Source organism: Phyllobates terribilis, unplaced genomic scaffold, assembly GCF_046119375.1.
Source record: "Phyllobates terribilis strain yellow unplaced genomic scaffold, ASM4611937v1 Scaffold_259__1_contigs__length_2703414, whole genome shotgun sequence".
In the NCBI taxonomy this organism is placed as follows: Eukaryota; Metazoa; Chordata; class Amphibia; order Anura; family Dendrobatidae; genus Phyllobates; species Phyllobates terribilis.
The window spans coordinates 575,526-585,474 of record NW_027363019.1 but is presented as its reverse complement, the minus strand read 5'-3'; positions in this window follow the sequence as shown (position 1 = coordinate 585,474).

Here is a 9,949-nt window from a genome sequence, read left to right as displayed (position 1 = left end):
CCCGGTGGAAGGGGGACCATGAGCTGCACGGGGACTCCTCCTGGCCCGGCTCTTCTGCTCCGCGCTCTTTATTTGGGCTTGTTGTTCCCGGACCCGCCTCTCTCTCCGCTCCCTCTCAAAGACCTCGAGCTGCTGGCGGCAGCACTCTGCACGCTCCGCTGCGGCTGCCCGAGTCTCCTGAGTGAACCCCATGAGGTCTTCTCCGGTGGGATCCCACTCAAACTGGGTCTCTTCTAGCGGGGGCGAGATCCTCTTCATGGGCTTTGGAGCCGGGATCAGGGGTTCGCACATGGCCCTTGCTTTTTGCAGCTCCAGCTGGATGTATTCCTGGGGCCATACGAAGGGCTGCCCATCCGGGCACGTATGCTGGGCGAACAGGTCCTCACCCAGGTGTGGTACTTTAGGTGTTATGGGCGCCGTGGTGGTAGCGGCGCCCGGGTTAACCAGGCCTTGCGACCAGGCCTGGGGCACCTTGAAAGTAAAGGGCACCGTAAGAACGGCGGCGCCCTGTGTTACTTGGCCCTGCGACCAGGCCGGGGGCTCCGCGGAGGTAGGGGGCGCTGTTGGTATTGCGTCGCCCGGGGGTACTAGGCCTTGCGACCAGGCCGGTGGTATTTCCTGCTTGGCCACGCTCGGGGTCGAGGCGTGTGACGTCACAGGGGTCGCGGCTCCCGTTTGAGGCCTAGTCTGCGGCGGTGACGTTGCAGCGACGGGCACGGCAGGGGGTACTTCGGGCTCTGCGACGGGGAGCTGGGGCAGGCACGCGGTTTCCCGGCTCGGGGTAGTGACGTCCCCTTTACCTGCCTCCATTCGTTCGGCTCCCTTCTCGGCGCCGTCTCCGGCCTTCAGTCCTCCTGCGCCATCCTCAGAGGCGGTCTGTCTCCTCGTCTCGGGTGGCGTGCTCCGCTGACGGGTTCTTGTCTGCTGGGCCATCTCTCAGCTCCACTCCGCTAACGTCTCTCGCTGCACCCGGGCCATCCTCCGTGCGAGGCCCTCCAGCGCGGTCTGTGCACACTCCCGATCTCGGCACGCAGTACCCGGTTATTGCGGGCACGTTATCCTGCCGACTACGCCAAAGTTGACGCGCCCCCTGGGCCAGTGTTGTTGGGGATACCCGGAGCCGGATCAGATGAGGGTTGTAGTCTCCGAGTGGCTGTGACCCGGTCCGTGCCCAGGGTGTCAAGCTCAGTGTGTGGCAGTCCTTACTGATGTTACTAAAGTTCTTTATGTCGACTACGCCACCCGTTGAATTGCGGTCACTACGGCCGCCGCTGCAGCAGGGTCCGCAGAGGCTGATGGTGTTTGTGCAGCTAGGTAGTATAACCCCCAACGGGAGGGGTATAGCCTCAGGGGGTCAGGTGCAGAGGATGGTGGTTGTGGAAGTGCAGGGATGATGGTAATGAGAGTCAGAGTCGGGTTGTGCAGTTCAGGGTTCTTTACTTACTGCAGATGTTCCGGTCACTCCGGCCTTGAGTGACCACCCGAGCCGTGCTGCGTCCACCAGGTCCTGGACTCGGCCAACCCCCAAGTAGTTCTGGAGCGTGGTTCTGAGCTCCCGTTCTGTCCTGTCCTCGTCTCTGGCCTTCCCCACCAGGGATCCACCTATGTCCGGCTCCCTTGGGCCTTCTGTTGGTAACCCTTGACTCTGGGTTCCCTGACCCTACGCGTGGTCTGCCTTCCGGGTGGATATGGTGGGTGGCCGTGGCAGATGCTGCCCACGGCCTCCGGTCTCTGGCTGAGGTATGCTGTAGCCCCCACCAGTTTGGGATCCGGTACCCTGTTGCTAACTCTTCACCCTGTGATTGTATTTGGGGTCTCAGAGTTCCTTCTTTCTCCCCCTCTGGGTCTTTCTTGCTCTCCTCTCTCACTCTTGGGCTGGGGCTGCTCTGCTCCTCTGCTTTCCTCCACTGCTCTGCAAAAGACTGACAGACTGACCAGCCTTCTGCAAAAGACTCCTCTGCAAAGACCCTGATCTAAGATGGTGCCCACCTTATATACTCCCTCTATGTGTGAGCTCAGGTGACCAGCACCCAATGAGCTCCTACCTTTACCCAGGCTGCTCCCCCTATCTGCCCCTACACTACTGGGATGTACCACCCCCCTCCCACTCCAACCAGGAACAGACTCGGTCGTACCTGCACATTTCTAAGTGGGAGTACCGTTGGTCTGCTCCTCGGAAATGGGATGTGTGTAGTGCATGCAGCTTTCTGAGCTCAGCTCCACACTCCATCCTTACCCGGGAGTGGAATATCACACCTCTGGGTTGAGGTGCAATACCCCTGTAGCAGCCGAATCCTCAGGGTGCTACACTACCATGGCTTGGTAGTCTCTACCTCTCAACCCGATTGCAGTCCGACACCAGATCATCATTTCACTTTTGGGAGGCATGGAAATGGGGAATGGGTCACTCAGTCTTACGCTACCGATCTCACCACCAGACAGTTCTACCTGCTGCCGTCTCATCAGGGCTTTTATCTCCTTGTTGAGGACTCTCTGTTGGCTGGAACTAGCATTCACCGCCACCTGTTGTAGAATTACAATTACCTCTGAAAGACAATTTTCAATTACGTTAGTACCCACAGTTATTTTAGGGTGACTTTCACGACGGTCAATGTCCACAATAATCACTCCCTGTGCCGGCAGTTCAACTTTACCAATTTTAATGGTCATCTCCTTGAACCCCATCTGCGGCACGGGTAAGCCATTACTGGCGATGATGCTCAAGTTACTGTCTGGATACCGTGTGATATCAGCATCAGTCCAATACTGCTTAAAAAGTACATAAGGGATAGTGGTTACTTGTGACCCAGTATCCAGCGAGGCGCTCATGGGGATACCGTCCAGCACCACGGGTAAAACCGGGCGCCCCCCAACGTACTTATCACGCCAATTATAAGGGCCTGGTGATCTTATGCCTGGGGGTTGGCCCTCTGCCCCAGGTTGGACCCGTTTAAATGACAGTACCTGGAAATGTGTCCGGGCTGGTTGCATCGACGGCAAATGGGCAGTCCATCCTCTGCGTAGCGGTCTGTGGGCCTCCCTTGGAACGACGGGATCCTCCTCTGTCGACGCCACGGGACATCCTCCGGACTTGAAGCCAGCTCGATGGGTCTTGATGGGTCCACTTGTAACGCCTGGACGGTCCTGGTCAACGCCGCGACGCTCCTGGTCAGCTCCTGGACTTGGTGGTGCAGGTTTTTCGACGGGGCTTGGTTCAGGGCCTGTGCATCAGCCCCCACGGGGTCCATAGAGGAGGGTGCCGCCTCCTGGTGGTAGGTGAGAGCAGGGCGCCGGGGGTTTATAGCGCCACTGGTTGCAGATTCACGGAGCACCCTTATGGCCCTGTCCTTAAATTGGGCAAAGGTCAGGTCGGGGTTCTGAAAGAACATGAGGCGCAGTTGGGCCCTGTGGGCGCTTGACAGCAGACCTTCTATGAATTGTTCTGTTAGCAGCTTATCCGTTTCCTGCACACTGCCAGGGTCAGTTTGTTGAATAGCCCTCAAGGCTTCCTGCAGATTTAGGGCATAGTCTCTGATGCTGTCCTGTGCCCGCTGCTTACATCCATAGAACCTCATTTTAATCTCAGCGGAGGTACGTGTGTCAAAGGTACCCCGCAGCCGGGCCAGAATACCCTTCACAGTCCTTTTCTCCTCAGTGGGCCATGATTTTACCTCCCTTTGGGCTGCGCCAGTTAACTGCCCTGTCAATATGCTGACCTTCTGCTCCTCTGTCAGGGGGTAAACCTGGAACAAACTGTACAGCCTTTCTTTAAAGTCAGTTAGGGCATGGGGCTCCCCTGAGTATTTGAGCAGCCAGGCCGCTCCAGGGATGTAGGGCAGGGAAAAGGGCATCACCGCTGCTGCAGCTGCGTTGGTGGTAGTGGGCGCCTCTGTGTCCGACATCTTCCTCCCCCCTAGTTAAGCGTGGCCTACCTTCCGACGATTCTCTTCTGTAGGCCGCGGCTCCGCTGCTGCTGCTATGGACGAGGACCTGGCGTCGCGTCCTGATGACGTCAGCGTCGCTCTCTCTCCCTTCCAGGACCTTGCGCAGCGTCGGTGCGTGGGGCGGAGCTTCGGGTCTCACGCGCTTTCGGCGTCCACGCCCCTCTTCTTCCCGCGCGGCGTCCTGAAGATGGCGTCCGATGGCGGGAAGCAGCTGCGGATAGCAGGAAGACAGCAGAAGACGGCGGGAAACGGTCCAAGATGGCGTCTGATGGCGGGAATCGGCTCCAGATGGCGGGAAACGACTCCGGACGGCGGGAAACTTCGCCACAGGTAAGTTACAAAAGTCTTTTTCAGGCACGCAGTACCCGGTGGTTGCGGGCACGAAATCCTGCCGACTACGCCAAAGCTGACTCGCTCCCTGGGCCGTGGGGCACGCGGATCCGGGCGATAGGGGAACAATGGGGGTAGTAGTGGCGACCCGGTTCCGTGGCTCAGGGTGGTCAGGCCAGTGGTAGTCCGTTATGTGTTATTGATTATGTCCGACTACGCCACCCGTGAATTTGCGGTCATTAGGAACCGCCGCTGCAGGGCAGACCGCTGGGGCTGATGATATATGCAGCTGGGATGGTGTGACTCCCCACGGGAAGAGTGCGGCCCCAGGGCAGTGTAGTGGATGGTGGGAGTGATGGTGATGAGAGTCCCAGTACCGGTAGTGCTGGAGGCGCGAAGGAGCACACAGACAATAGGTTGCAGTCCAGGGTCTTTACTGAAACAGGTAAACTGACCCATAAACAGTCCCAGCTAGGAGGGGACCTGGATGTCTGAGAGCAACGGGGAAATTGGCCCTGGTTAGGGTGAGGGTGTAGGCCTACCGTGCTTTCTGTGCTCCTTCTGGCTATCTCCTTCTTATAGGGTAACAGCCCACGTTTCCAAGCTTTCCGTGTAATTCTCGCCTGTATGGCCTGCGGCGTGGGTTGCTTTCTGCTCCCAGCCTTGTACGGCTTTACTGGTCCCTTCTGTTGTGGCAGGGCCTCCAGGCTTCTTAGGCCAAGGAATATACAGTCCCTTGCGGACTGGTTCTCTGCTGGGGGATGTGGAATCCTTCCAGCCTCAGACACCAAAGTCTGGTAAGGTCAGTCTCTGATTTGCCAAGACAGGCTCTCTTCGCCTCTCGTCTCTGGCTGGTGGCTCTCCTACTGCCACACTTCCTCTTAGGTGCAATCAACTTTCTGTCCCTGCTCCACTCTGGGACACGTCTCAGTGCTGAGACAGGCCATCCAGTTCTCACTAACCCTGCCCCCAGCACCAGCTTTTATAGGGGCAACCTGCTCCCCCTACTGGCCTGAGACAGGAGGCATTGCATGCTAATGTTCCCCTGACTAGAGAACCTCCCCCTTGCTCTCAGACACAGCTTTATTTACACTTGTGGCATCCAGGCCAGGGTGACACACATGTGCCTGTATGGTGACCATTCAGCTGTGCGCACACAACATACAGCGGGCATGTGCCTGTATGGTGACCATTCAGCTGTGCACACGCAACATACAGCGGGCATGTGCCTGTATGGTGACCATTCAGCTGTGCACACGCAACATACAGCGGGCATGTGCCTGTATGGTGACCATTCAGCTGTGCACACGCAACATACAGCGGGCATGTGCCTGTATGGTGACCATTCAGCTGTGCACACGCAACATACAGCGGGCATGTGCCTGTATGGTGACCATTCAGCTGTGCACACGCAACATACAGCGGGCATGTGCCTGTATGGTGACCATTCAGCTGTGCACACGCAACATACAGCGGGCATGTGCCTGTATGGTGACCATTCAGCTGTGCACACGCAACATACAGCGGGCATGTGCCTGTATGGTGACCATTCAGCTGTGCACACGCAACATACAGCGGGCATGTGCCTGTATGGTGACCATTCAGCTGTGCACACGCAACATACAGCGGGCATGTGCCTGTATGGTGACCATTCAGCTGTGCACACGCAACATACAGCGGGCATGTGCCTGTATGGTGACCATTCAGCTGTGCACACGCAACATACAGCGGGCATGTGCTGGTATGGTGACCATTCAGCTGTGCACACGCAACATACAGCGGGCATGTGCCTGTATGGTGACCATTCAGCTGTGCACACGCAACATACAGCGGGCATCTGCCTGTATGGTGACCATTCAGCTGTGCACACGCAACATACAGCGGGCATGTACCTGTATGGTGACCATTCAGCTGTGCACACGCAGCATACAGCGGGCATGTGCCTGTATGGTGACCATTCAGCTGTGCACACGCAACATACAGCGGGCATGTGCCTGTATTGTGACCATTCAGCTGTGCACACGCAACATACAGCGGGCATGTGCCTGTATGGTGACCATTCAGCTGTGCACACGCAATATACAGCAGGCATGTGCCTGTATGGTGACCATTCAGCTGTGCACACGCAACATACAGCGGGCATGTGCCTGTATGGTGACCATTCAGCTGTGCGCACGCAACATACAGCGGGCATGTGCCTGTATGGTGACCATTCAGCTGTGCACACACAACATACAGCGGGCATGTGCCTGTATGGTGACCATTCAGCTGAGCACACGCAACATACAGCGGGCATGTGCCTGTATGGTGACCATTCAGCTGTACACACGCAACTTACAGCGGGCATGTGCCTGTATGGTGACCATTCAGCTGTGCACACGCAACATACAGCGGGCATGTGCCTGTATGGTGACCATTCAGCTGTGCACACGCAACATACAGCGGGCATGTGCCTGTATGGTGACCATTCAGCTGTGCGCACGCAACATACAGCGGGCATGTGCCTGTATGGTGACCATTTAGCTTTGCGCACGCAACATACAGCGGGCATGTGCCTGTACGGTGACCATTCAGCTGTGCACACACAACAAACAGCGGGCATGTGCCTGTATGGTGACCATTCAGCTGTGCGCACGCAACATACAGCGGGCATGTGCCTGTATGGTGACCATTCAGCTGTGCGCACGCAACATACAGCGGGCATGTGCCGGTATGGTGACCATTCAGCTGTGCACACACAACATACAGCGGGCATGTGCCTGTATGGTGACCATTCAGCTGTGCTCACGCAACATACAGCGGGCATGTGCATGTATGGTGACCATTCAGCTGTGCACACGCAACATACAGCGGGCATGTGCCTGTATGGTGACCATTCAGCTGTACACACGCAACATACAGCGGGCATGTGCCTGTATGGTGACCATTCAGCTGTGCACACGCAACATACAGCGGGCATGTGCCTGTATGGTGACCATTCAGCTGTGCACACACAATATACAGCGGGCATGTGCCTGTATGGTGACCATTCAGCTGTGCACACGCAACATACAGCGGGCATGTGCCTGTATGGTGACCATTCAGCTGTGCGCACGCAACATACAGCGGGCATGTGCCTGTATGGTGACCATTCAGCTGTGCACACTCAACATACAGCGGGCATGTGCCTGTATGGTGACCATTCAGCTGAGCACACGCAACATACAGCGGGCATGTGCCTGTATGGTGACCATTCAGCTGTACACACGCAACATACAGCGGGCATGTGCCTGTATGGTGACCATTCAGCTGTGCACACGCAACATACAGCGGGCATGTGCCTGTATGGTGACCATTCAGCTGTACACACGCAACATACAGCGGGCATGTGCCTGTATGGTGACCATTCAGCTGTGCACACGCAACATACAGCGGGCATGTGCCTGTTTGGTTACCATTCAGCTGTGCGCACGCAACATACAGCGGGCATGTGCCTGTATGGTGACCATTTAGCTTTGCGCACGCAACATACAGCGGGCATGTGCCTGTACGGTGACCATTCAGCTGTGCACACACAACATACAGCGGGCATGTGCCTGTATGGTGACCATTCAGCTGTGCACACGCAACATACAGCGGGCATGTGCCTGTATGGTGACCATTCAGCTGTGCACACACAACATACAGCGGGCATGTGCCTGTATGGTGACCATTCAGCTGTGCGCACGCAACATACAGCGGGCATGTGCCTGTATGGTGACCATTTAGCTTTGCGCACGCAACATACAGCGGGCATGTGCCTGTACGGTGACCATTCAGCTGTGCACACACAACAAGCAGCGGGCATGCGCCTGTATGGTGACCATTCAGCTGTGCGCACGCAACATACAGCGGGCATGCGCCTGTATGGTGACCATTCAGCTGTGCGCACGCAACATACAGCGGGCATGTGCCGGTATGGTGACCATTCAGCTGTGCACACACAACATACAGCGGGCATGTGCCTGTATGGTGACCATTCAGCTGTGCACACACAACATACAGCGGGCATGTGCCTGTATGGTGACCATTCAGCTGTGCACACACAACATACAGCGGGCATGTGCCTGTATGGTGACCATTCAGCTGTGCACACGCAACATACAGCGGGCATGTGCCTGTATGGTGACCATTCAGCTGTGCGCACGCAACATACAGCGGGCATGTGCCTGTATGGTGACCATTCAGCTGTGCGCACGCAACATACAGCGGGCATGTGCCTGTATGGTGACCATTTAGCTGTGCGCACGCAACATACAGCGGGCATGTGCCTGTATGGTGACCATTCAGCTGTGCACACACAACATACAGCGGGCATGTGCCTGTACGGTGACCATTCAGCTGTGCACACACAACATACAGCGGGCATGTGCCTGTATGGTGACCATTCAGCTGTGCACACGCAACATACAGCGGGCATGTGCCTGTATGGTGACCATTCAGCTGTGCACACGCAACATACAGCGGGCATGTGCCTGTATGGTGACCATTCAGCTGTGCACACACACAACATACAGCGGGCATGTGCCTGTATGGTGACCATTCAGCTGTGCACACACACAACATACAGCGGGCATGTGCCTGTATGGTGACCATTCAGCTGTGCGCACGCAACATACAGCGGGCATGTGCCTGTATGGTGACCATTTAGCTTTGCGCACGCAACATACAGCGGGCATGTGCCTGTACGGTGACCATTCAGCTGTGCACACACAACAAGCAGCGGGCATGCGCCTGTATGGTGACCATTCAGCTGTGCGCACGCAACATACAGCGGGCATGTGCCTGTATGGTGACCATTCAGCTGTGCGCACGCAACATACAGCGGGCATGTGCCGGTATGGTGACCATTCAGCTGTGCACACACAACATACAGCGGGCATGTGCCTGTATGGTGACCATTCAGCTGTGCACACACAACATACAGCGGGCATGTGCCTGTATGGTGACCATTCAGCTGTGCACACGCAACATACAGCGGGCATGTGCCTGTATGGTGACCATTCAGCTGTGCACACGCAACATACAGCGGGCATGTGCCTGTATGGTGACCATTCAGCTGTGCGCACGCAACATACAGCGGGCATGTGCCTGTATGGTGACCATTCAGCTGTGCGCACGCAACATACAGCGGGCATGTGCCTGTATGGTGACCATTTAGCTGTGCGCACGCAACATACAGCGGGCATGTGCCTGTATGGTGACCATTCAGCTGTGCACACACAACATACAGCGGGCATGTGCCTGTATGGTGACCATTCAGCTGTGCATACACAACATACAGCGGGCATGTGCCTGTATGGTGACCATTCAGCTGTGTACACGCAACATACAGTGGGCATGTGCCTGTATGATGACCATTCAGCTGTGCGCACACAACATACAGAGGGCATGTGCCTGTATGGTGACCATTCAGCTGTGCACACGCAACATACAGCGGGCATGTGCCTGTATGGTGACCATTCAGCTGTGCACACGCAACATACAGCGGGCATGTGCCTGGATGGTGACCATTCAGCTGTGCTCACGCAACATACAGCGGGCATGTGCCTGTATGGTGATCATTCAGCTGTGCACACACAACATACAGCGGGCATGTGCCTGTATGGTGACCATTCAGCTGTGCGCACACAACATACAGAGGGCATGTGCCTGTA